The 26850-nt window shown below is 41.6% G+C and overlaps 1 long non-coding RNA gene and 1 pseudogene across 2 annotated transcripts in view; one reads left to right on the forward strand and one right to left on the reverse strand.

The window, feature by feature from the left end:
- The window catches only part of LOC311065093, a 442153-nt gene that overhangs the window by 40451 nt on the left and 374852 nt on the right, over positions 1 to 26850 (forward strand). The window lies entirely within an intron of this gene.
- Positions 14226 to 15515, reverse strand: LOC311064664 (gap junction gamma-1 protein-like; annotated as a pseudogene). The gene has a single exon. The product of its transcript is annotated as a gap junction gamma-1 protein-like (transcript).

Below are 26850 nucleotides of genomic sequence, written 5' to 3' on the forward strand. Positions count from 1 at the left end.
CTGGAAGTGTTTCTGCAGACCAATAGTATTCACTAGTAACTACTAATAGTGTTCTCCTTGGATCGCCACCTTGCCGTGGTGGAGAGCCTTGCGTGTTCCGATGAACCTGAGAGCGATGCCGTCTGGAGCTTAAGCTCCTGGTAGGGTCACCCATGGCGGTAAGGTCAAGGGCGAGGTTCCAGACGAAGAGCGATCCGAAAAAGACCTTCAACGGCGGAGTGGGCGGATGATGGTGGCAGAGAAGCTCCACAACGGTCACAAAGGCGGAAGAAGGCTGCAGCAAAGATGGGCCCCCAATTGTCTTGGTCTCCATGCCATTGGACCCTGGCCCTCTCTTTGCCAAGGACAGTGTGGTGGCTGCCTGTGCACCAGTCTCCCCACTTTAAAAGATTCCACGCACAGGCGTTCTCCTGAAGGACCCAACACTACCCAATCCCCCTACAAGTCCTATGGCGTTCAGGAAACGGTGACGGGAGCAGGACAGTGAAGTCTGGGAGCTTCTAGCCATGCACTGGCACATAGGCGGTGGGTGCCTGATTCAGTCGCTTTGCTCTCGGACCGAGGCAGAGAGAGCATTTCGGCAGCTGCACCCATGTCTGAGCAGCCCTATTAAGGATCCACTCCGCTCACCCCACACGGGGAAGGGGCTAGAAAAGGTGCCCTAAAAATAGCCTGCCTCTTATAACCTGACTGGAATACCGCATCCAGTGGGTTCACCTTACAGCGGTCGAAAAACAAAAACAATGAACTTCGGAGCCTGGAACGTGAGAACACTTATGGACAGTGCCTCCAGCAATCGTCCAGAAAGAAGATCTGCGATCGTTGCTAGGGAGCTGAAAAGGTGGAAGATCGACATCGCTGCGTTGTCTGAAACCCGCCTGGCCGAGGAGGGGCAACTAAAGGAGGAGAAAGGGGGATACACCTTCTTCTGGAAGGGAAAATCAGCTGATGAACCCAGAATCCACGGAGTGGGATTTGCCATAAAAAAACGGCTCATCTCCCAACTCTCCGAACCTCCCGTAGGCATCAATGAGCGTCTCATGACCTTGAGACTGAGGCTCTCAAACGATCAGATGGCCACGGCTGTGAGTGCCTATGCACCAACCTTGGACTCACAGGATGAAGACAAGGAGACCTTTTATGCAACCCTTGACCAGGTACTATCGAGCATCCCAAAGGAAGACAAGATCCTCCTACTCGGGGACTTCAATGCCAGGGTTGGCAGGGACCACAGGCTCTGGAAAGACACTTTGGGCAAAGAGGGTGTTGGGAATGTCAACTCCAACGGACTCCTTCTACTGTCTAAATGTGCTGAACATGAGCTTGTGCTAACCAACACCCTGTTCCGTCAGACAAACCGGTTCAAAACCTCCTGGATGCATCCCCGATCGAAGCGCTGGCATCTCATTGATTATGTGATAGTCAGGGCCAGAGATCGCAAAGATGTCAACATCACCAGGGCCATGATCTGCGCGGACGACACCTGGACAGACCACCGCCTCATACGCTCCACCATGAACATCGAGCTGAGGCAGAAAAGGAGGACTCAAAGGAAACAGCTCCGCCCAAAATTTAACATCGACAGTCTGGGAGACACAAACAGGGTGCAACATCTCCAAAACACCCTGCTTGAGAGGCTCCCTGAAGAATACCCAGAGGGTGTGGAAGAACACTGGAAGGCTCTTAAGACCACATCACTTGAGACCAGCAGGGACACCATTGGCTACAAGACCAGGAAACATCAAGACTGGTTCGATGAAAACGACATCGAAATACAACATCTAATTGATGCCAAAAGGAAAGCCTTTTGTTCTTGGCAGAATGACACCAACTGCAGGGCCAAAAGGCAGGCCCACTCCAAGGCAAAGGCCCTTGTCCAGAGTAGGGTGCGAGAGCTGAAAAACCAATGGTGGAGGGAGAAGGCCCTGGAAATCCAGAGGCTTGCTGACTCAGGCGACACCAGGGGTTTCTTCAACGCCACCAAGGCCCAGCTATCGAGGCCTAAACCCCCTCCGCTCCAAAGATGGACAAACCCTGCTGAAGGACGATGTGGGAATAAGTTCCAGATGGCGAGAACACTTCCAGGAGCTCCTAAATAGAGACACCACAGTTGAACTGGAAACCATCAACCAGATTCCTCAGCGTCCTATTATGGAGCATTTGGGAGACCCTCCTACTGAAAATGAGGTCCGGGATGCCATCAGGAAACTGAGTAACAACAAGGCCTCTGGACCAGATGGGATTCCAGCAGAAATCCTCAAGCAAGGCGGACCAAAACTCCTGTGCCACATCTATAGCCTCCTTGTCAAAATCTGGGATAAGGATGAAATACCAGCTGAGGTCAGGGACGCCCTGATTGTCGCCATCTTCAAGAATGGAGATAAGGCAGACTGTGGCAATTACAGAGGCATCTCCCTCCTGTCTACAACAGGCAAAGTACTGGCTCGTATACTGGCCAACCGGCTACTGCCACTGTCAGAAGACATCCTCCCAGAGTCGCAGTGTGGCTTTCGTCCCGGCAGAGGAACCTCCGACATGATCTTTGCAGCTCGTCAACTGCAGGAGAAATGTCGTGAACAACATCTACCCCTCTACATGGCGTTCATCGACCTCACAAAGGCCTTTGACTCCGTGAACAGAACTGCCCTCTGGTGTGCCCTCTCCAAGATCGGATGCCCAGACAAGTATCTGAGGATCTTGCGTCTGTTGCATGATGACATGACAGCGACTGTAGTTGGAAATGGTGGCTCAGAAACGGCTCCTTTCAGAGTAGACACTGGTGTCAAGCAGGGCTGCATCATTGCGCCAACCCTGTTTGCCATCTTCATCTCAGCCATCCTCCACCTCACCAGCCAAAACCTACCTGAGGGAGTCAAGCTCACATACAGGACCGACGGCGGGCTCTTCAACCTGAACAGGTTTAGGGCAAAAAGCAAGGTGCTCACATCCTCCATTACTGAGCTCCAGTATGCAGATGACAATGCCCTAGTTGCTCATTCTGAAGCGGATCTCCAGAACATCTTGGATGCCTTTGCCAGAGCTTATCGACTCCTGGGACTTGACATTAACATTAAAAAAACTCAGGTCCTGTACCAACCAGCTCCTGACACACCCTCCCAACCCCCCACAATTTACGTGGAAAACAACATCCTGGGAAATGTGGATCAATTTGCCTACCTTGGCAGTCTTCTTTCCACGAGAGCTGTCATTGACGCAGAGATTCACCACCGCATAGGGTGTGCCAGTGCAGCTTTTGCTCGGTTGAGGAGGAGAGTGTTTGAGAATCGGGACATCCAGACCAACATCAAACTCCTTGTGTATCAAGCTGTAGTTCTGCCCACTCTGCTCTATGGGGCTGATAGCTGGACCACCTACAGCAGACATCTGAAAGCCCTGGAGCAGTACCACCAGCGATGTCTCCGCAAGATCGTCAGGATCAGTTGGGAAGATAGGCGAACCAACATCAGCGTTCTTCAGGAAGCCAACATCCCCAGCATCACCACAACCATCACTCGGCACCAGCTACGGTGGACAGGCCATGTCATACGCATGCCTAACTACCGCCTTCCAAAACAAATGCTGTATGGTCAGCTGAAGGAAGGACAGCGCACGCAAGGGGGGCAGAAAAAGAGGTACAAAGACAACATCAAAACACACCTGAGAAAGTGTCGCTTTAGCCTCAGCAATTGGAAGGAGACTGCCCTCCAGAGAGACACGTGGAGAAGGATGGTCCATGAAGGCACAGCACACCATGAAAAGGACCTCCACCGTGCCGCTGAAGCAAAGAGGCAACAGCGAAAGGAGAGATCTTCCACGAAAACAGCTCCTCACACCACCACCACCACCACCACCACTACCCAGTCAACCATTCACATATGCCCCCACTGCAATACAGACTGTGGATCAAGGATCGGCCTCTACAGCCACCTGAAGACCCACAGATGACCAGACCCACCGACAGGAGGACAATCATACTCGTTTCGAGTGATCGCCGATGATGATGATGAGTATTCACAACAAATTCGAATCGGGCTTCAGGAGGGGTCACAGTACAGAAACGGCTCTGGTAAAAGTAATTAATGACCTTAGAGTGTCCTCTGACAATAAAAATGTATCTGTCCTCCTGCTCCTTGACTTAACAGCGGCTTTTGATACAATCGACCACACCATCTTAATACAGCGTCTGGAGCACTGGTTAGGACTGTCAGGCACGGCCCTGTCTTGGTTTAGGTCCTACCTAACAGGCAGAAGTTATTTTGTAAACCAAGCCGACTTTAACTCAGACAAACACAACATCTGCTCGGGTATTCCACAGGGTTCGATTCTAGGTCCGCTACTGTTCTCCCTATACATACTGCCACTGGGAGAGCTTATCACCGAACATGGAGTGAACTGTCACTTCTATGCTGATGACACCCAGCTATACCTCTCTATGGCTCCAGACAACCCCAGTGCTATAGACCCTTATTGACCTGCCTGTCCAGCATTAAATCCTGGATGAGTGAGAACTTTCTCAAGCTTAACGAGGATAAAACAGAGGTTCTCATAATTGGCTCTAATGAGCAGAGAGAATCAATAAAAAGTAGACTTGGCAACATGACTGTAGAAAGTAGAACTTCAGTCAAGAACCTAGGCGTTATTATCGACTCTGAATTGAATTTTAATGCACACATTAGTCATGTCATCAAGATTGCTTTCTTTCACCTGAGAAATATTGCACGAATTAGAGCCTATCTGTCACTGGTCGATGCAAAAACTTTAATTCACGCTTTTGTTTTTTCTAGACTTGATTATTGTAACGCGCTTTTTTCTGGCTTGCCAAAGAAAACAACCAACAGACTACAACTCGTCCAAAATGCGGCAGCCAGAGTTTTAACTAAAACTAAGATGAGGGAACATATCACCCCAGTATTAGCATCACTACATTGGCTCCCAGTTGTTTTTAGGATTGATTTTAAAATTATTTTACTGGTTTATAAAGCTCTTAATGGCCTGGCACCTTCCTACCTCAAGGACCTCCTGCCTAGATACGTTCCAAACCGTCCCCTCAGGTCCTCTAGTGCTGGCCTACTTGACGTGCCTGAAATGTCACATAGAAAGTACGGTGAGACAGCATTTTGCTTCTATGGGCCGACTGCTTGGAATAAACTCCCAATATATCTAAGACAGGCCCCCTCCGTGGATAGCTTTAAAGCACAGCTCAAGACTTACTTCTTCACCCTTGCTTTTAGTTGATATTTTTCCTATGTCGCTATGTTGCTGTTTATGTCTTGGCTGTTTGCTTGTTTCACTTATCATTATTTTTATACTATTGCTATTATTTCCTGCCTTTTTATATGCCATTGTTAAACTGCTTTGATGTTTTTTCTCTGCCGTGTTGTTGATTTGTGTTGCTTTTTCTATAAAGCTCTTTTGCTTTATTTTATTTTCTGTATTTTTGCCCTGTAAAGCACTTTGAGCTGCATTTATGTATGAAAGGTGCTATATAAATAAAGTTTATTATTATTATTATTATTATTATTATTATTATTATTATTACATAGTGTTAGACCTTTAGACCATAGTGAATGCAAATTTTAAAAAACACATTTCTCGTAGGAATGTCGGATCGGGACACCAAGGGCATCCACGCGTACGCTTAATGAGCTATCCAGTTTAGTAGACCTTGTATTGTGAATTTGTACTTCCATGTACTGTTATATAATGTCATGTACTGTTCTCATGTCTTACTAAATAAAGTACATCAATCAATCAATTAATCAATATTGAATCATAATTAACGTGATTGTAATATTAAATCATCGTTTCTCTTCAGTGTGCAGTTGTTTTTTCAGGCTGTTGTGGGCTTGTCATTGTGCTCATTGTTGTACAATTTTGGGAAGACCGCATGGCTAATTTGCATATGTTCACGTGGATATATGGCTTTTTCTATTTTTTATTGGGATAAAAAGTATCCCATAAAAAGTGTTAAATGTTTTAATTAAGCAAATTATCAATACTTAAGTAAAATTCTGGTATCAAAATGTATTTGAGTAAAGTACAATATTGGTATCAAAAGTACATCTTCCCATTTCACAAGTTTTCAAATGTCTAAAAACCTTTTGAAATAGACGGGTTTCCGAGCGACGTCATCACAGAGCAGAATGCGCAATCTGCGCATGCCTGGGGGAAAGGCGCGTTCGAAAATACAGCCCTGAGCGGCAGTGAGCGCACTGGCCAATACAAACTAATAGGCGAGTGTGCTCCTGTGCGTAATTTCCAAACGCACCCATAGGCTTACCCCCTCCTCTGCGCGGTCATATCCTCTCAATGTTTACAAACATGAAACCCGTCTATAGCAGATGCAGATCGGCTATTTTCAAATAGCCAAAGTTTAAGGCTGAAAGGGATATGTTTTGTAATAATAATCAAAATCTACAAACTAACCAAAGTTTTCAAATAATTGTAGCTAGTAAAAGTACAATATTTTCCTTTGAGAGTGGAATAAAAGTACTGAAAATAGGAAATAGTCAGTAAAGTAAAAAATACATCAAATTACGCCAGTACTTGAGTAAATGTACTTAGTTACTTTACACCACTGCCCATTGATGAGATTGGATTCACCTGTGTAACGCAGCTGCAACTAATTAGTCATGTCTATTTAAAGGCCAGTGGTTATCAGAGTGTGTTCTCTGTCCTTCTTGAGCTACAGCAACTCACTCACTGCAATGGCGTCGCAGCAATCGATTTGGAGGTGGTAAAAAGCTACAAAACTTGCAGGAGGACGTGGCCGAGCTCACCAGTGAGCTAAAGATCCACACTGGAAGCATGGGTAGGCCTATATATATTTTGTTTTCTATGAGATGAGATGATGCACTTTACTTATGAGAAAACAGTACGTGGAAGTAAATTGTTTGATGTTTGCTTGTCATTATAGCTAGTACAAAGGACCATGGGCTTAATTATTTATTGGGTTTAAATTCCTCTTCAGACCTTGTATTTGACTTGTATCCTGTGCTTTTTTCCCTTCAAACTAGGGTATCTGCTGCAGGCCAGTCTACGCCACAGCCGGGTCGTGGCGAACATGACGGCCAAGAAAAAGGATGCAGCCACTGATCCACCCGAGAGACCCGAGACCCGTGAAGTAGCCTTAAACACAGACCCGCCCCCGCCCTGGGTCCGGAGTGAAACATCCATCACCATGTCCCAGAGGGTCTACCGCATGGAAAAAAAACTGTGCTTGTGCTGCGAGTCTCCGGCCCACAAAGTAGAGAAAAGGTATGATTTGCCCAACTGTATTTTGATTTGAAAGACTTAGGTTCATATTTTTTTTTACCCAGCACTATTTCATTATTACCTTCCAACATATTGTCTGTCAGTAGAACTATTTTATCTGCGTAATACATGCTGCTAATACTGGATTTACGCAGGAAACACGACTCTTTGTAATAATAATAAACGGATTGCTATAGCACTTAGAAATCTGTGACTTTACACTATGGGATTGGGTAGTGAGACGAGATTAAAAGAAACACACAAGGATGGATGTGGGGGTGGGGGCTTAGAGAAGGATCTTTAGGTAGACTTGGAACATTAAGACTTTGGAGTGGTGAAGGCAGAGAATGTACTAGTGGTGGTCTCATTTGACGCCTTGTCTTTCATGTATTGAATTATTTATCATGTAATGTTATCATATTTGTCCACACAGATGTCCACACAGATGCAACATCTCGGTGGAGGAACGCCGGGTTGCTCCACCGGAGCAGATGTCGTTCACCTCCCTGGTGGCATACCTGAGGGTTGACAACAACAGGCGTAGAGAGCTCCGAGGGCAGCTCTCCGCTCTTGGCATTGAGCCCACTGCTCTAACTGTTGTCACCTCTCTCTTCTCCCGCCTTTGCGAAGGCAAGTTATCTTTCTTTTTACCCCATAGTTTTCATAAATCACTGACCCCTTATTGAGGTGACAACTTAACTTCCTTTTTTTTTTTTTTTAGAAGAGGTAGCGGCGCTGTCACAGAGCCTGCCTGCTCTGTTACACAGTCAGGTAGACTACGACCATCTACAAATCATACCAGAGGCAGAGGATGCCACAACATGTTGGATGCCACCCTGACTCAGGGGAGGTTGTCGGAGTTCAGGTATGTTTCACGCTGTGTGTTTTCCATATACACATACAAAAAAGTATTACCGGCCCTCATGAACCCAATGCAACCCACCATCTCTTATGTAATCACATCGTGTAGTGTGATTTTCGTCAATAACTGAACAGAGTAAGGAGTGCAGGCTTAAATGGTGGATGGCATTTCAAGTTTTAAAGAAAACATAAATCAACCCCCTCCTATCACTATGACAAAATATAATTCAATATGGAAGTCAAAAGAGAAATATGAAAGTGTCCCTTCTGTATATTGTCATGAGTTTGTTTAATCTGTGTATAGTGCAAAGACTACAGAGTATACAGTACATTGTGCACAAATAACTGAATTCCTTTCCCCCCCTTTCCCCAAGTCTATCAACATACCTGTAGTATGTGGAGTACAATGCTTCTCACAGCCATTATATGTTCATTACAGATCCAACCTGAGGAGAGCGATGGATGCCCTGAAATCAAGAATAGGAAATGCGGACCTGGCCTCTCATGGTTTTGTCACCCAGATGCTGGACCTGACCCTAGCGATTTTAGAAAAATATATTGAGAATCAAATGAACAGTTTGTCAAAGAATAGGCTCTATGCACAGCAGCCATATTGGGAATGAATTGGGTCCCTTCCTTACTTCCTTCACAGGTGTTACCAATGATACTAATTAAGGCTCTGTTCCATTTAGTGTGGCATAGTGGTTGTCTTATTTTCAAGGACCCCCATAACCCTCTCAGAGTTACACACCCACCATAAGGGGCCATTTGGGAACCAAAATAGAGTGTTTCTAATGAGCCAACATGCACGTTATCAGCACCCTGACCAGAATGGAACAGAGCCTTTATTAGCATCATTGGTAACACCTGTGAAGGAAGTAAGAAGAGGCCCAATTTCTTTCCAATATGACTGCTGTGCATAGAGCCTATTGAAAAGGTTTGGTGTGTTTGCAGGCACCCCAAAACCTTTTCAATTCTTTGACAAACTGTTAATTTGGCACCTGGAGGCCAGAGCAGAACCTCCGCTCTGAATTATTATTATTTTTTTTTTTAGAGTAGCCAATTATTTTTTGCCCCTTTTCTCCCCAATTTAGTCGTTGTGCCAATTGATTCCACATTTATGTGTTGGCACTGCTGTCGTATCCTACTAACTCACCTGCCAGTGAGGAGCCCCCACCAGGAGGACCCTTCTCCCTACTTGCCCTTGCTAAAATGCATATTTGACATGGGGAATGGGATTGGTGACACTGAGGCTTCAGAGTGGCACTTTACATAAAGACCAGATGACAGGACGGGGAGTGCATCCCCCGTCACACATCACACACGTTTAGACGTTCAAACGCAGAACTTTTCCTCTTATCATTGCTTTTCATTGAAGTCTGTTTTGTTCCTCTCTCGGCTTAGCATGTGCACACTGCCCAGTACTGTGTATATGCATTTGTTATTAGTTTCTGTTCTTTATATAATATACTGATCTCCATCTGAAACATGTGTATTGCCCTATATATTGTATGACAAATGGCACAAATAGCGACCTACAAGCTCAGAACGCGTCTCATCACTTGTAGATCTGCTATTTCTGATGAGTGACACTATTTTTTTTCGTTTAGTTTTCTGCCCAAAACAGGGACACCGGGGTTAATGAGGTTAAAGTTTTGACTGACTGGGAAAGGGATGGCTTCATACAACACCCCTACTAGTCAATAATATACAGTATAATGTATAAGGAATAATAATCACATCTTCCTTTGCTTGTTCTGCCTTCAATAAAAACAGTTTTTCACTCTGTTTTGTTGTCAGTTATCACCATAGTACATTATATATATTCCATTTTGGCTGGTAGTGTCCTTACGGTCAGCCCTATGTTCCCCCAGCTAATAAGCCTGGGGCCTATTACACGAAAGGTGAATTAAATAAGCCTGGGCTTAAGTCAAATCCAGGTTTGACAAAGTCGGGTCCATACAGTCTGGTTTAATCCATTCCATGAACGCTAAGCCAGACTGAAAAGGAGCGACTTTGTCGAGCTAGATTTGTCAAGCCAGGCTGTGTCGAGCCAGGGTGGTAAAGCCAGGCTGCACATATTCCTATAAAAGACCATGAAAGTCGATAGCAGAAACCTTGAACTTGACGACCAATCATGGAGTCCAAAACAAGAGCAGCGTTCTTCTCTGTGGCACTGCAGCAGCTCATGGAATCATTCAGGGAAGTAAAATGTAGGCAAGAAAGGAAACACTGTCGCAATAAACATAGATCCAGGGAGAAAGCATGGCAAAGTATTGCGGACAAAAAAAATGCACAAGTTGTCCAAAAATATATAGAATTTATACACAAGTCCATAAATATATAATTCAGTTAGGCTTAAACATGAGGAGTTTACGTGAATATTGGTATTATCGCCTTTATAGTTCTATTATATACGCCATGCATAAAATGTTGAGATTACATGGAATCCATTTATTTATATATCTGCAGTGCCATCCACGGGAATAACGGGGGTCCCCCGGGGGTCGCCGTTACCCACGGGGGTCATTGTGAAACGATTATGAGTGCCCAGTTGGACTCCACTTTAGGTCCATTTAGATCCTACTTCAGGCCCATATGGGGCAGGTGATGCCTACATGGGTGTGACATACAATTTCCCATTTGGACCCCACCAGAGACCAAAGACCCAGCCAAGCCCATATGGGCTAACACAGGTGGGTCCTGTGTGGAACCTGAGTGCAAAACCACTTGGAGCCCTAAATAAGCGAGCACAAGGGTGGCCTACATGGGTCGCATATAATTGCCCCGCTGAAACCCACTTAAGGCCCATTCACCCAGTGCAAGCCCATATGGACAAACACAGGTGATGCCTACATGGGTCTGACATCAAATTGCCCAGTTGGACCCCACCCAAGACCACCCTGGGCAAGACCTGGGATGTTGGTTGTCTAGGAAGTTGACAACCGGAAATGGTTGCATTTGGCGGAAGTACCTCCCAAGGAAATTACGTTGATGCTTTAGAAATCTGTTAACATTCTCCGTGAATGAAACGAGTGTTGTGATTGGTCAAAAAATATTGTTTCCGGGGGAAACGGAAATCGTGCCACTCAGGACTTCCTAGACACTCGCTGCTTTAGGTCGTGACCAGGCTCTTCTTTTTGCAGATAAGTGAGGCTGGGACCGAGGTTACCCAAGACTGAGCAGAAACCCACTTAAGCCCATATGGGCTAACACAGGTGGGTCCTGTGTGGAACCCGAGTGCAAAACCACTTGTAACCCATGCCCATCAGCATGTTAAAACCCATATGGGGCCCGGATGGACATATTGGCTGGACCCAAACCTACAAAAATACATTATGAATTAATCAATTAAGCCCTATTAAAGTTTTTTTCAAAATAGCAGATCTACAAGGACATGTTATGAGCTTGTTAGCTTGTAGGCATTTCCAAAAATGTTTGGCATTTCTGTTTTAATAAAAATAAAGTTATTTATTCGCGACCTCAACAAATTGGTGGTCCAGCGACACCAAATCCTAGCCCAGCGAGGAGAGAGTTGTTTACAAATGAAAATGCCTCAGCAAGCAGCGGACCAATAGGAGCATCCTTCCTCACACAGGTGTTCTAATCAAGTGCGTCCAGATCAAGACGTTAATGCACTTCAGAGACTCATTGGGATCAAACGTGCATCACATCAGCTCCGTTACTGAGACACCGTTACTGAGGAATTACTGCTCATTTTCATCGTTGCTATCTTTTGTTATTTCATCATAACCTGTCATTTCCGCTTGTATTTTTTGCTGTTTAAACATTTGCTGACACTTCTTTTGGAATTCAAACGTCTTCTTCAGGTTAACCGACTGAGTGTTTTAATTTTTTCAAAATGCTCTAACGGATGTGTTTGTAGTTATTCATAATTAATTACATCTATAATTTACATCTTGATAGCCTGATGTCTACAACAGTTGTGGATATTTTAATATTTTTGGGGGATGCAAGAGGAGTGGGCGCTAAGTTTTTTGTAGCTAGCTACTGTAGTTGGTTTCATTTATGAATGACGGACAGCGGGGAGCCACTTAGCCCCACCCCCACAGAGTAGGATCAGATGGTGGACTTCGCCTGGAGGTCCTTCCTCGATTCTGCCTTCAGCGGGGAGCTGAGTCTGGACAGCAGGGAGCTGCTTGAGCCCCATCTCCTAAGAGGAGACCTGTCGTGAACATCAGGGAGGCCCTGGATGGTTATGGAGATCCCCCCCAAGACCCTGGTTGAGGCTTGCTGCTGTTTCTTCCTTGATGTCCTGAGGGCATGTAGGGTCTGAGGTCAGCGTGTCGTGATAGGATCAGGTTGTTGGACACCAGAGCTTGTTCACACACCGGTGGGCCTGCGCACCTCACCTATGGGGCCCACTGATGCTAAATTAAAGTTAATTTAAGTTAACTTAAGTTAACAACAGGTAAGAAACCACCTACCACCATACACACATACAGTACACCTGTACGTCTGTCTGTCTGTCTGTCTGTCTGTCTGTCTGTCTGTCTGTCGTGGACCACACAGGAGTTTCCCCGGACTGTAGGCAGGGAAACTCGAGCCACTATAAAAGCCAGCCAGATTCATTTCCACTCCAGACACAGATCCAGCAACAAGCTCAGAACCCACACCATTGTTTGTCCAGGCTAGAAAGCCTTTTATTTAAGTTATTTAGTTTAGCCTACTTTAGTTTGGCCTGGAGATGGCCGGTATTTTCCTCTTTTCGTTTAGTTTTTAGTTCTGTAGAACTTGTTTTTTTTAGGTAGGGAGGGGGAGCAGCTTCGGTGTCCCTATAGGGGGTGGCCTGGTCCCCCCTCCATTCTGTTTAGTTTGCCGGCATCTCCAGGCCTCCTTTTGAGTTCATCCTTTATTTTTTTAGTTTTTTTATTTATTTATTTATTTATTTTTATTCTTGTGGTCAGCAAACTTTAATGTACGGTTTAGAATGACATGGGGAAATGCTTATTCTTTGCAGGTAATGGTTTTTTAAGTACACGTACCAAGTTATGCAAATGTTAAAGTGCTGATTTCTTCCCCTGCAGTCCTTTGAAATAAATGACATTCCAATATACTTACGTTTACTGTGAAATAAATGACATTCCAATATACTGACGTTTACTGTGAGAAACTATAAGGTAGATGCTGTCTACACTTTAAATGTTAACCTTTGGTGCTTGACGAAACAGTCAAGTGTCAGATACCAAGCTATTGATTTAAGTAATATGGAATATGTCATGAAATGTGGCAAACCCAAAAGAAAAAGTAATGATCTAAGAAAAAAAACATTGGTAGACATTACATAATTCAAGCATTTCCAAGGTAAACGTTTTGGCTAATTTGAACAAAAGTAACGGCTTGGATCTCAGTGAAACAATGGCGAACAATAATCAATTAAGTAAAGAAAGAAAATAATAAAATCATTGCCATTAAACTTGGTCCTTCCTGCATACTCAGCCCATGTCCGTGCACGCACAAAAACATAACCAGCATTCTTTTTGGTCCCATTTACGGCCAGCAACAAGCCTTAACAGTGTGCAATGAACGCTTCCAGACAATACAAATAACAATGAAACCCCTTTCATTAGGAAGACTGTTAAGAAGAAGAAAGTACAATTGGATCACAACATACAATTAGATCACAACAGTTTGAACAAAGTACAATTAGATCACAACGTACAATTAGATCACAACTGTTTCAAGATCAGGTGAACGTAGGGTTTCCAATGAACACTGGGATTACTGCATGAGAACGTTGGCCAAAAAAATGAAAGAATGGAATTGAAATAAAAGAGGGTGTAGACCAGAACGCAGCTACGGGCACTGTCAAGGTGTGGGTGTGGACCGGCAAGCTGAAACTCGAGACCAAAGTATTTGGCAGAAGTTCAAGTTTAGTGTTGTAGCGTTGTGTACAAACGCAAGCTCAGATTTGAGTATCGTTTTTTTTCCCTCTTTACTTTTTTAGATTCGCCTTCTAATACTGACAAGGCATATTTCTTTCATCCACTAACAAACCCAGACACACGCGCACACACACACACACACACACACACACACACACACACACACACACACACACACACACACACACACACACACACACACACACACACACACACACACACACACTTCAGTCGCTCTCAGTGTCTGACTGCATTCCCATATGTGCTTCCCCCATATGTCCAGGGCCAGTAGAAATGACAAGACAGACGTCTAAGCACGCTCAGGCATGTACTCCTTTATCGCTGGATTCTCCTAGTTTCTCATGGGCGAAGTTCAGCCGGTTCTGATCAGCAGCGGCCTGCGCTGCCGCGTTGACCTCAGGGCTGCTGCTGCGTGATGGGCTCCCCTCCTCTATCTGGTAGGCCAGGTCCAGGTGCTGCTGGGCCATTTTCATGTGTCGCATCCTCTCCAGCTCCCTGGGTGGTGGGCTCGCCCTCCCCGAGTCCCCCAGGGACCCTCCCTCCCTCAGCTTGCCGCCGAGATCCTTCTTCGTGACCGCGTGGTACTCCGGAGGGGCTGTGCCCGTGACAAGCTGGCCTGGGCGTCGTGCGGACGGGGCAGGAGGTCGCGGGTGCGACCTGAGAGTGGCGCGGCGGCGGAAGGTATCACAAAGGCCCCCTACACCCAGGTGTACCATCTCGAGGCAGGTGAGGAGCAGGCAGAGGAAAGAGACCACATACATTATCAGCAAGAAGATGGTCTGAGAAGATGTATGAGGGCATCACTTCGAAGCCATAAAGGGTGTACTGGCCAAAGAGGAAGGCCGCCTCGAAGGATGCACGCGACAGCAGCTGCATCACGTAGACCTTCATCAGGCCGTCACGTTGTATCCGACGCCGGCCGTCATGCTTCGTCGCACTTGCTGCAGGTGGCGCTTTCTCCTTCTCATGCTCAATCTCCTCAGCCATCATGGGGTCGTCCTCACCGTCATCCGCCTCCTCATAGTCTCGGTCCGGCCTGCTGTTCACTATGGGTATCCTCTTGCGCCCACGGTGGAGGGGCCTGTAGTCGATCTTGTGCATGGCGAAACCGAGATACAGTACATGATGGTGGGTGTAGTAATCATGGCGTCATAGCAGACATTTTCACATCCAGGCTGTTGTGTGTTGCATGTAAACTTGCTCTGTTCATCATGGTAGATGGTCTCGCCTCCAACAGCGGTCAGCACAATGCGGAATATTAGCAGCATGGTGAGCCACACCTTCCCCACAAAGGTGGAGTGGTTGGAGATCTCATCCAATAAACGGGTTATGAAGCTCCAACTCATGATGCCGAGGTGACAGTTCTAAACCAGCTCTTGTGACTGTGCGTCAAGCTGAAGATGCAGCCCGTTCAGTTCACCAGGTTTCTTTAATTAGATTGATGATGCTCACGTGCGTCTCATCACCAACCAACTGAAAGAGTTCATCCATTATTTGATAAAGTATTTGCATTAAGTTTTCATTATGTTTGTTCCTCAATATTCTTATTTTTGTTGTGGGAAGTTAAATAAAACAAGTGATAAAGGCACAAGTGATGCAAGCCGTTTCGTTTATTTATTAATTGCCCCATCTGGCTCAGGAGATTGAGGAGACAAAACGGCAACAAAAAAAGCTGGAGGAAAAAGCTCAGGCAAGCGCTCAGCAGCTTTCAGTGCTAGCGTGTTAGCAACATTCTTCACCATGGTTGTCGTCTTATTGGAGGAAGTATATAATAATCCTAATCCTCTCAACAATCTATTACATTTTATGGGTCAGCCGCTCGATTGGACGAATTACTTCCTTTATCATTCCTCTATCCTATATCCTATAACATTTATAGACGTGTTTGATGTATTGGCTAACTGGTATCCAAGTAGCCATTACTACAAGCTTCAGCACCTACCGGCATTGTTGTCCCCTCGTTGTTATTTTTATCTGAATGACAACTGCTATCAAATTAATTGGTATATGTTCCATCACTCTGGAAATGCCGTCTACCCTGCTGTGACGCAAGGAATCAACAAATTAATTACCTGGTGGGAGATGACCAAGACTTTATTCTCGGACTGTTGGATGGTGCCATCGCCACGGTGGAGACCCCACCGGACACCGTTCTACTATTCCTGAGCCAGATGGGACAAAAGTCGCCGGCTCCCGTTGTAGTCCATGAGCCAGACAAGATTTAATTATCGAAAGAGTGGGCAAAACCATACCTATATTAAATTGTTTATAGGGTCAATATAAGTAAATTAATATATGATAACCTTTCCACAGGAGCAGCTTTTTCATATTTATCACACATTGTTATTTTCCCCATACGTACATGAAAAAATTACAAAATTGAAAAAACAGTTATCATAATGAAACTTCCCCAGTTGATTACTTACATGAAGACAATGATTTAGCGTATTACAAGTTTTCTGAAATTGTATATTTAAATATGCAAATTATGCATTAGGAAAATATGCCCGAATTTGCATTAACTTTCCAGAATCAACATTGGAACATTGGACAAAGCCAGAGTGAACATTCTTATTTCATTTTGTTAAGATGTTGGAGTCAAAGGACTAAATGCCTAATTTGCATATTTAAATATACAATTTCAGAAAACTTGTAATACAATAAATCATTGTCTTCATGTAAGTAATCAACTGGGGAATTTTCATTATGGTTACCCTTTTTGGTAGCACTTTACAATAATGACCCGTTATAAAGCATTTATAAACGTTTATAAGCAGTTTGTAGACTATTAACAAATCATTAACAACCTGTTTGTTGACATTCGTAAATGATTATTAAAACCTTTATAACTACAGTTACTAATCATTTATAAAGTATTAGTAAGTAGTGAACTATTCATGAATAAGCCATTTATATACATCTGTAAATGATTATTAAATCATTTGTAACGACCCATTCTAAAGCATTTATAAACGTTTATAAGCAGTTTTATAGACTATTACCAAATCATTAACTACCTGTTTATTGACATTCGTAAATGATTACTAAAACCTTTATAACTATGGTTACAAATCATCTATAAAGGTATTAGTAAGTAGTAAAACTATTCATGAATAAGCCATGTATAATACATCTGTAAATGATTATTAAATCATTTGTAACGACCCATTCTAAAGCATTTATGAACGTTTATAAGCAGTTTGTAGACTATTAACAAATCATTAACTACCTGTTTATTGACATTCGTAAATGATTACTAAAACCTTTATAACCACGGTTACAAATCATCTATAAAGGTATTAGTAAGTAGTAAAAATATTCATGAATAAGCCATGTATAATACATCTGTAAATGATTATTAAATCATTTATAACTGATGTTACATAATATATACAAGCTATTGGTAGCTTGTTCATGTTTAACATATGCTTTGTAAAACATTCCTAAAGTATCTATAAATCCTTAGTACATGTTATTATGTGCCCTACAGTAAAGTGAAGACAGTTCATCATTTATGACTGTCTGTAAATGTTTGTTCATGTTTAACATATGCTTTATAACACATTCCTAAAGTATCTATAAATCCTTAGTACATGTTATTATGTGCCCTACAGTAAAGTGAAGACAGTTCATCATTTATGACTGTCTGTTAATGTTTGTTCATGTTTAACATATGCTTTGTTAAACTTTCCTAAACTATCTATAAATCCTTTGTACATGTTATTATGTGCCCTACAGTAAAGTGAAGACAGTTCATCATTTATGACTGTCTGTTAATGTTTGTTCATGTTTAACATATGCTTTGTTAAACTTTCCTAAACTATCTATAAATCCTTTGTACATGTTATTATGTGCCCTACAGTAAAGTGAAGACAGTTCATCATTTATGACTGTCTGTTAATCTGGACTTACCTCCTTACCTGTTGTAAACTACCTGGCTTTCATGAATGCAGACACCAAACAATTACTAGAATTATCTTTCATGTCAAGCAAATTATTCGTAAGACATTCGTAAAGAGTATGTACACCATTTGCAAACATTATCGTGTGCCTCGTTTACTTCGTGTTTAACAAGGATTAGTAAAACATTTACACAATGTGTGATCCATCCTGTGACATAAAAAGGGACAGAAGTAGCGATATACAGTATAACAGTATACATTTTTTATTAAAGTGTCAAATGTATAAAACTCTGGCTGGGAACAAACAGCCCCACACACACTCACATGACATTTAAGCAAATAAATAACTATATCAAAATACAAATAAAATGACATTACTGACACTGTCATGGTTTCTCAACTTTGTAGATTCTACAAAAACCTGTTTTGGTAAAGTCTTACCTTAAAAGGAGTAGTTCACCCAAAGAAATATTTATTTTCTATACATAACACACCCCATGAAGCCTTGAATTCATGCAGTTTTTTATTTTTGTTGCATTCCTGAGACAATAATTTGATTGGCTCAGGAATGTGACCCCAAAAAATCTCCATGAATTAAAGGCTTCATGGGGTTTGTAATTAATAGAAAATAAGTCATGTTGGTGGTGAACTACTCCTTTAACATGACATTATTTATTCACACACCAACTGTGGTAAACTCTCTTTAAACTAACTCTTTATGAAAATAAAATATTTTTGACATTCCTGACACTGTCATGTGTAGATTCTAAAGCCTTAACATTTGTATCAACCAAATATGTATTATACACACACATCAACTGTGGTAAACATTCCAGGAAAGGGAGAAGTTTGAAATTCTAATCTTGCCTACGAGGGCGGATTCTGCCAATGCTTTCCAATGGGAACAGAGTGTTGTTGTTTTTTTTTTGCAGATATCCGCAAATGGCAAAAAAAAAATGCTTAGTTTCCATTGAAAAGCATTGGCAGAATCTGTAAAATTACGGATTAGGTAAGATTCCAGTTTGGTGTGACCACACCACACCCTTGCTATGAGACATCATAGACCAACAAATAAAGAAAGGACACAAAGGTACACTAATTCCTTTTGAGGAAAGGCAGAAGTTTCCCTTCCTTTTTCAGGTCGTCAACTTCAGCAGACAACAAAGGGTCATCACTGATAACCTTAGCACACTGCGTGACAAATATCTGCAGCGTTTTCATCCTTGAATACCCCTTCAGCAATTCCTCATATTTCTCTGGTGAGGCAATGGCCAGCTCTGCTATTGGGGCGCTGCTTACTATGGTATTCCTATCCACCCCAACCGCGTTGTAACACTCTGCGAAATTCTTGCCTCTTTGGAAATGGCACAAGACCTTCTTGTACCGCTTGATCACCTGGTGAGGATTTACCGCTGAAATGGAGGAGACAAAACAGAACAGATTGTACAGATTTATTTCTTTACTCCTGCATGCTGCTGCAACAGTGTGTTGTATGTTGTCCTCCCTCTCCACTGTGCCATAAGAAACAATATAATATTATTATTAATGAATTAGCAATTTGTAGGCTATCATTATTTATTATTAAGTTGTCTTGTCAGTGTCAGGGTTTGCACTTAAACCCTCATGTTTGGACCAAATAGTCCTCTGTTGGCTTAATTTTGCAGTGGTTAGGCTTTCAGGCATCTGTGTATGCACTGCATACACAGTTTTTATAATTTAAACTAATTAAAGATTGAAAAGTGATATTTAGAGCAAATATTTAAAGAAGAAAGCCAAACGTTTTTGGACACACCGACTTATATATTTGTCTCAAGGTGAAATCGGCCTTCATGATTTTGCAGGATACACAATTATCTCAAGAACAGATAAACAATTAATGCAATATCATGTATATACCGATAACCCTTTTGCCTGGCCAACTGAAACGCTTTAAAGCCCTTTTTATCAGTTAAATTCTTTGCTTAGTTATTGCACTTTGGCTTTTGATAATCACCTAGATGATGCAATGGCCTAGAAGTGGTTAAGTGAAAAGTAAAAGTTACAGGAGGAAAGTGAGTGTGTGTTGTGATCAATACATTGCCAAAACCCAAAAAAATCCAAGTTCCCAAAAACAGTACATTTTTACAGCCCAGTTACCTCTCTGTCTGAAGATGTCTTTGTCTCGACTGGACTTCCTTTTTTTCCCCTTTGTCCTGTTCGGTTTCTTCCCTTTCTTCCCTTTCTTCTTCTTGTTCTTCTTCTTCCTTTTCTTTCTGTCATCCTCTGAGGATGAAGAGGATGAGGACGAAGAAGATGAAGATGAGGAGCTTGAAGAACTCTGGGATACCTCGGAATCATAGTTTTCACCTTCATTAGCCTGGGCACTTCTTTTCTTATCTAATAAAGCAAAATATTACATAAAAAGACAGACAGACAGGAACAATTAATTAGACACAGTAAAGAGGGGCAGCTTGAGGGATACTATACCACCGCAAACTCTCTGTGCTCACAAGGCCTACAACACATCACAAACTATAAACAGAGGAGCAGCAGCCAAGCTACACTACCAGATGAGCAGAATTTGTTCTATGCTGAATTTGAATCCCTTAAAACCGACTGTCAGAGAGGTCCTCGCCTTGGAGAGCACACTGGACACACCACTCACTGTGACATCGGAATGGCGTAAGACTTACATACAGATTGGGCATACTGTGTACTATGCTACAAAGTGATTCGGATGTCTCTTAGCCTAAAGGTTACCAGTGGCTGGCCGAGTAGATTAATCTTAGTATTGGATTTGAAATATATGAGTCTAATGCAACAGGCGTAATGTAATTGTGCACGGGTGGCAGTGAAATTCTGCAGATTTCTGTGAAAGCTGGTCGTGTAGTCTTATGTTATAGTAAATGTTATTTGTGATACTTACATTTAGCCAATTCTGCCAAAAGGTCCTTGTTGTCCTTTGACAACTTCTCAATAGTTTGAGATAGAGAAGATTCTTTATCCTTAGCCTTCCCCAGCTCTGTGCGCATTTTTTTTGCTGTCAACACAGCTGTGGGGGGCGGTGGCATAGGGTTATCTGAAACATAGAAAATGACAAATGGTGTTTAGCCTAGTTAATCAAAAGTGCTTGTTACTGTAACTCTGTGTTATTTCCAGCTATAACAATAACTACTAGCATGAGCACAAATTGTTCAATGTTTCATATAGACCTAATGTGACATACCCTGTTGCATCAATCAGCATGTAAACAAGATTTGCCACCATACTGGGGTGTAGCCCAAAAACCTTAAGGTTTCTGTCAGAGACCCTTATGAAGGCTAAAATAAGTCATTCAAAATAGGTCTGGGGAGTTTTTAAGCACTTTTCTAAATAACCCATCTTGAATTAGGTAAATCTTCGTCCCCAATACATATTTGTATGTCCCTGGCCTGGACTAAGCTTGTGTCGGTTTGAATCTGTATAAGCAACTCATTTATAGCATAACATTTTACTTCAGTTGGTAGCTAAAATAGTTCTACAAACATGAAACACTATATATGCAAAAAAAAATGCTTTAAAAAAGTCATTCTGAGTAGAGGTAATGAGATTAGATTTGATTAGAAACCATGTTAAATCCAAACATTTGAAATCAGCAGCTGCTGTTTTCTTCAAAGTATATTTATCCAAGCTAGTGGTACTCTGTTAATCTGAGGTACATGAAATGATCAACGTGCAAACTCGTTTGTGTCAACAAGGCAGACGAGACTGTCGGCGGTCACACCAAAACTGGTGACCTATATAATCCAGTGACTGGATTGCTTAGTCCACCAGTTTAAAGTGGTCAAATTCGGTGCAACTGGTTTGGTAAGGTTTATAAATAAAAATCTTACTGGATTAAAACTATTTAATTCGGCCCAACCCAACCCTGGATTATGGGATGCCATAGAGTCGAACCACTACCACACTACCTGATTGATATGATAGCTATTAGCTGAGCTAACGCTAACTAGCTAGATTGGTGTTTGTGCTGAGTTCATCATGGCATAAAAAATACGTTATAACCAGCAAACATGCATTTTATACTGTAGCTTACCTGTGCTGTTTCCTTCTTCGTCATCTTCAATGATGTTAGCCGGCTTGGAACGTTTAGCTCGAGCTCTGGGTCGAACCTCCATGCTTGCACACGAGTAACGCCGTCGCCGGCCGGCTCTCTGCTGTACTAAGCAGGAACGTGAGCTCTTGTCAACACCAGTGTTGCCATGTCAGTTTATTATAAGCGACTTTTTAAAGATTATTTTGCGACTTTTTAAAAATGCTTTTTTATTTTAAATTGCTTCTAAATATCAGTAGTAGGTTGAAGTTGTTTAACCTATTAAGACCGGGGAATGCATCTGAGTCATTTTAGATTTATTTGGCTATTCAAAAATAATATATGCAGATACAAGCTTGAGCTTGTAGATTTCCTTTTTTTGTGCAAAAAATCTAAAATTTGTGCAAATCTTTGAATATATATTTTTTAAAGCAAACATTTTAACTCAAATCTTTGCTTCAGGGGATTCAACAAATCCCCAGAAGAATTCTAAATCCTAACAGTTTCAAAAACAAATATGTTGGTATAATATATCAGTGGTCCTCAAACTTTTTTAACATCAAAAAGGATCCCCAATTTGGCCACTGACCCCATCTCAAAATATGTTGTTCCAGTGACCCCCCCAGAAGCAAAGATTTGAGTAAACAAAAATCGCTTTAAAAATAAATAAATATTTATATATATATACAGTATATATATTCAAAGATTTGCACACATTTTCACGATAAAAAAAATAGCCAAAGAAATCTAAAATGACACAGATGCGTTCCCGGTCTTGGTCTCAATAGCCCATGTATAGCCCAGGTTTTAAGTGCTCATGTGGCCACTTCTTTTGGGCTTTTTTTTTTTTTTGGACTTGGTTCCTTATTATTCCTCTTTCAATCTGGCAACGCTGGTCAAGACCCGCCCTTCGCGCGATATGATTGGCCAGGCGTCCGTGTTGATTGACATCTCTAGGAAGCATCTGCCCTACCTGCCTGTGATTTGGTATAATGGAAGGAAGGGGATGTGCTTCCAATCCAGAAGCACGTTGATTTGACAGCTCCTTACAGTACGTTTTCTGGCGGGACAATATAAATGTCTATGACAGTGAGGGAGGCAAAGACAGATGTAAAGACAGACGCAAATGCATAGAGGTAAATTTAGAATCAATCAATAGAGGGTTACTTTTTGTGAGCTTTTTGCAGCTAAAATGCCTGGTTTGGCCAGTAAATTGAGAGAGCTGACAGAAGGGGAAAAAACTACCAAAAAGAGCCACAAACTGATAACATGGCTGCAAAAGAAAAAAATACTTAAAAGAAAGGTGAAATGCAGTTCATGTGGGCATAAAATGAAGATGATGCTGCGGAAAGCTTGTGTGGACAGATATGAATGGTATGTAATTTCAATTTTATTTTTATTGATTGAATACTTGTTGAATACTTAAAACATTGCAAAAAAAGTACAGCACATACAAAAGGGTGACTCAAAAAGTATAGAGGGCTTTCTTTACACACACTGTGTGTGTGTGTGTGTGTGTGTGTGTGTGTGTGTGTGTGTGTGTGTGTGTGTGTGTGTGTGTGTGTGTGTGTGTGTGTGTGTGTGTGTGCATAGACTGTGGTGTGTGTGTGTGTGTGTGTGTGTGTGTGTGTGTGTGTGTGTGTGTGTGTGTGTGTGTGTGTGTGTGTGTGTGTGTGTGCAAGCCTCTCTCTCTCTCTCTCTCTCTCTCTCTCTCTCTCTCTCTCTCTCTCTCTCTCTCTCTCTCTCTCTCTCTCTCTCTCTCTCTCATAGATATATAGATATAAATAAAAGCTAGAAGACTTATTCAGTGACGGGTGCTCTTTTATGGTTAACAGCATGTTAGCTTTTTTTTTTTTTGTTGTTGGTTTGAACAAAATCACCTGAATGATTCAGTATAGATTTCCATGTGAATTCCATGTCATTCCTTATTTTTCTTCTAGGAGATGTCGTAGGCACAACAATAAAGTAGTGAGGAAGTCCATTCGTCACAAGAAGCAGATTGTCCCTGTTTCACTGGATGAGATTTGTGTACAGGTGAGACAAAACACACCTTGTTGTGTATTGATGTTTATATCTGTGTAGCCAGGTATTGAGAACCTCAATGCAAATGACCCTTACATGTAGGCTATATTGTTTGTGACAAGTGTTCTAGGTCTACTCTAACTGAAATCATTGTTATTATGGTCATTTTGAATATCAAGATTCTCCCAAGGACTGAGGCTACGGCAGATTGACCTCATCATGGACGACATTGCTGGATCCTCAAGAACCCTGACACGTTGGTCCAGCGCCCTCAGAGAGGTCTGCACAACAGCCATGGAAAAGTTGCGGAGAAGAAAAGGACAGCACATAGGGGGGAGGAGCCACTTTGTTGTGATAGATGAGAGTCACTTCAGACATAAAAGAAAGGTAATAACTTGAGTATTAACCATTGCAAATTAAGTTGGTTATCATAATTATGTCACCACTGTGGAAAATATATAGCTGCACTATATTCAATTATGATTAATGAAAATGAATTGCCTTCTGTCTTTTGCTCATATCATGCATTTATCTGACTCATTATCAATGTCTTTTGTTGTTGTTGTTGTTTTCAAATTTTCAGTATGGAAGGGGCAGAATGGCTGGGGGCTGGAAGAGGAAGAAGTGGGTGTTTGGAATGCTGGGGCTGCACGCAGGAAACACCGTCATGGTCCCTTAGGTCGATTATTACACGACATGCGGAGGTTCAAAAAATGAAAATAATGACAAGCCATGTCATTGTTAACAATCATTAAATGTAACTATTGTTACTCTGTTTAAATAAATTGTTTTACACACGATACACACGCTTAAATGTCATGTGAGTGTGTGTGGGGCTGTTTGTTCCCAGCCAGAGTTTTATACATTTGACACTTTAATAAAAAATGTATACTGTTATACTGTATATCGCTACTTCTGTCCCTTTTTATGTCACAGGATGGATCACACATTGTGTAAATGTTTTACTAATCCTTGTTAAACACGAAGTAAACGAGGCACACGATAATGTTTGCAAATGGTGTACATACTCTTTACGAATGACTTACGAATAATTTGCTTAACATGAAAGATAATTCTAGTAATTGTTTGGTGTCTGCATTCATGAAAGCCAGGTAGTTTGCAACAGGTAAGGAGGTAAGTCCAGATTAACAGACAGTCATAAATGATGAACTGTCTTCACTTTACTGTAGGGCACATAATAACATGTACAAAGGATTTATAGATAGTTTAGGAAAGTTTAACAAAGCATATGTTAAACATGAACAAACATTAACAGACAGTCATAAATGATGAACTGTCTTCACTTTACTGTAGGGCACATAATAACATGTACAAAGGATTTATAGATAGTTTAGGAAAGTTTAACAAAGCATATGTTAAACATGAACAAACATTAACAGTCATAAATGATGAACTGTCTTCACTTTACTGTAGGGCACATAATAACATGTATTAAGGATTTATAGATACTTTAGGAATGTGTTATAAAGCATATGTTAAACATGAACAAACATTAACAGACAGTCATAAATGATGAACTGTCTTCACTTTACTGTAGGGCACATAATAACATGTACTAAGGATTTATAGATACTTTAGGAATGTTTTACAAAGCATATGTTAAACATGAACAAGCTACCAATAGCTTGTATATATTATGTAACATCAGTTATGAATGATTTAATAATCATTTACAGATGTATTATACATGGCTTATTCATGAATATTTTTTACAACTTACTAATACCTTTATAGATGATTTGTTACCGTGGTTATAAAGGTTTTAGTAATCATTTATGAATGTCAATAAACAGGTAGTTAATGATTTGTTAATAGTCTACAAACTGCTTATAAACGTTTATAAATGCTTTAGAATGGGTCGTTACAAATGATTTAATAATCATTTACAGATGTATTATACATGGCTTATTCATGAATAGTTGTACTACTTACTAATACCTTAGATGATTTGTAACCATAGTTATAAAGGTTTTAGTAATCATTTACGAATGTCAATAAACAGGTAGTTAATGATTTGGTAATAGTCTATAAAACTGCTTATAAACGTTTATAAATGCTTTAGAATGGGTCGTTACAAATGATTTAATAATCATTTACAGATGTATATAAATGGCTTATTCATGAATAGTTCACTACTTACTAATACTTTATAAATGATTTGTAACTGTAGTTATAAAGGTTTTAATAATCATTTACGAATGTCAACAAACAGGTTGTTAATGATTTGTTAATAGTCTACAAACTGCTTATAAACGTTTATAAATGCTTTATAACGGGTCATTATTGTAAAGTGCTACCCACTTTTTTTTTATTTAGTAATTTTTTCATCTGTCATGTACGTATGGGGAAAATAACAATGTGTGATAAATATGAAAAAGCTGCTCCTGTGGAAAGGTTATCATATGGTATTCAACAGGGCTCAATTCTGGGTCCCTTATTGTTCTCCCTGTATATACTACCGCTGGGAGAACTCATCGCCGATCACGGAGTGAACTTCCATTTCTATGCTGATGATACCCAGCTGTATCTTTCGGTAGCTCCAGACGACCCCTGCGCTCTAGACCCATTGTTGACCTGTCTGTCCAGTATAAAATGCTGGATGAGTGAGAACTTTCTTAAGCTAAATGAGGATAAAACAGAAGTTCTCATAATAGACGGGTTTCATGTTTGTAAACATTGAGAGGATATGACCGCGCAGAGGAGGGGGTAAGCCAACTAAGCCTATAGAGGGCGCCATTACCCGCAGCAGCTCTGGTCAAATGTCCATTCATAAAAGAAATGATCTTCACCGGGTTTAATGAAAGTAGATTAA

Source organism: Gymnoscopelus microlampas, assembly GCF_963454915.1.
Source record: "Gymnoscopelus microlampas genome assembly, chromosome: 17".
Classification (NCBI taxonomy): Eukaryota; Metazoa; Chordata; class Actinopteri; order Myctophiformes; family Myctophidae; genus Gymnoscopelus; species Gymnoscopelus microlampas.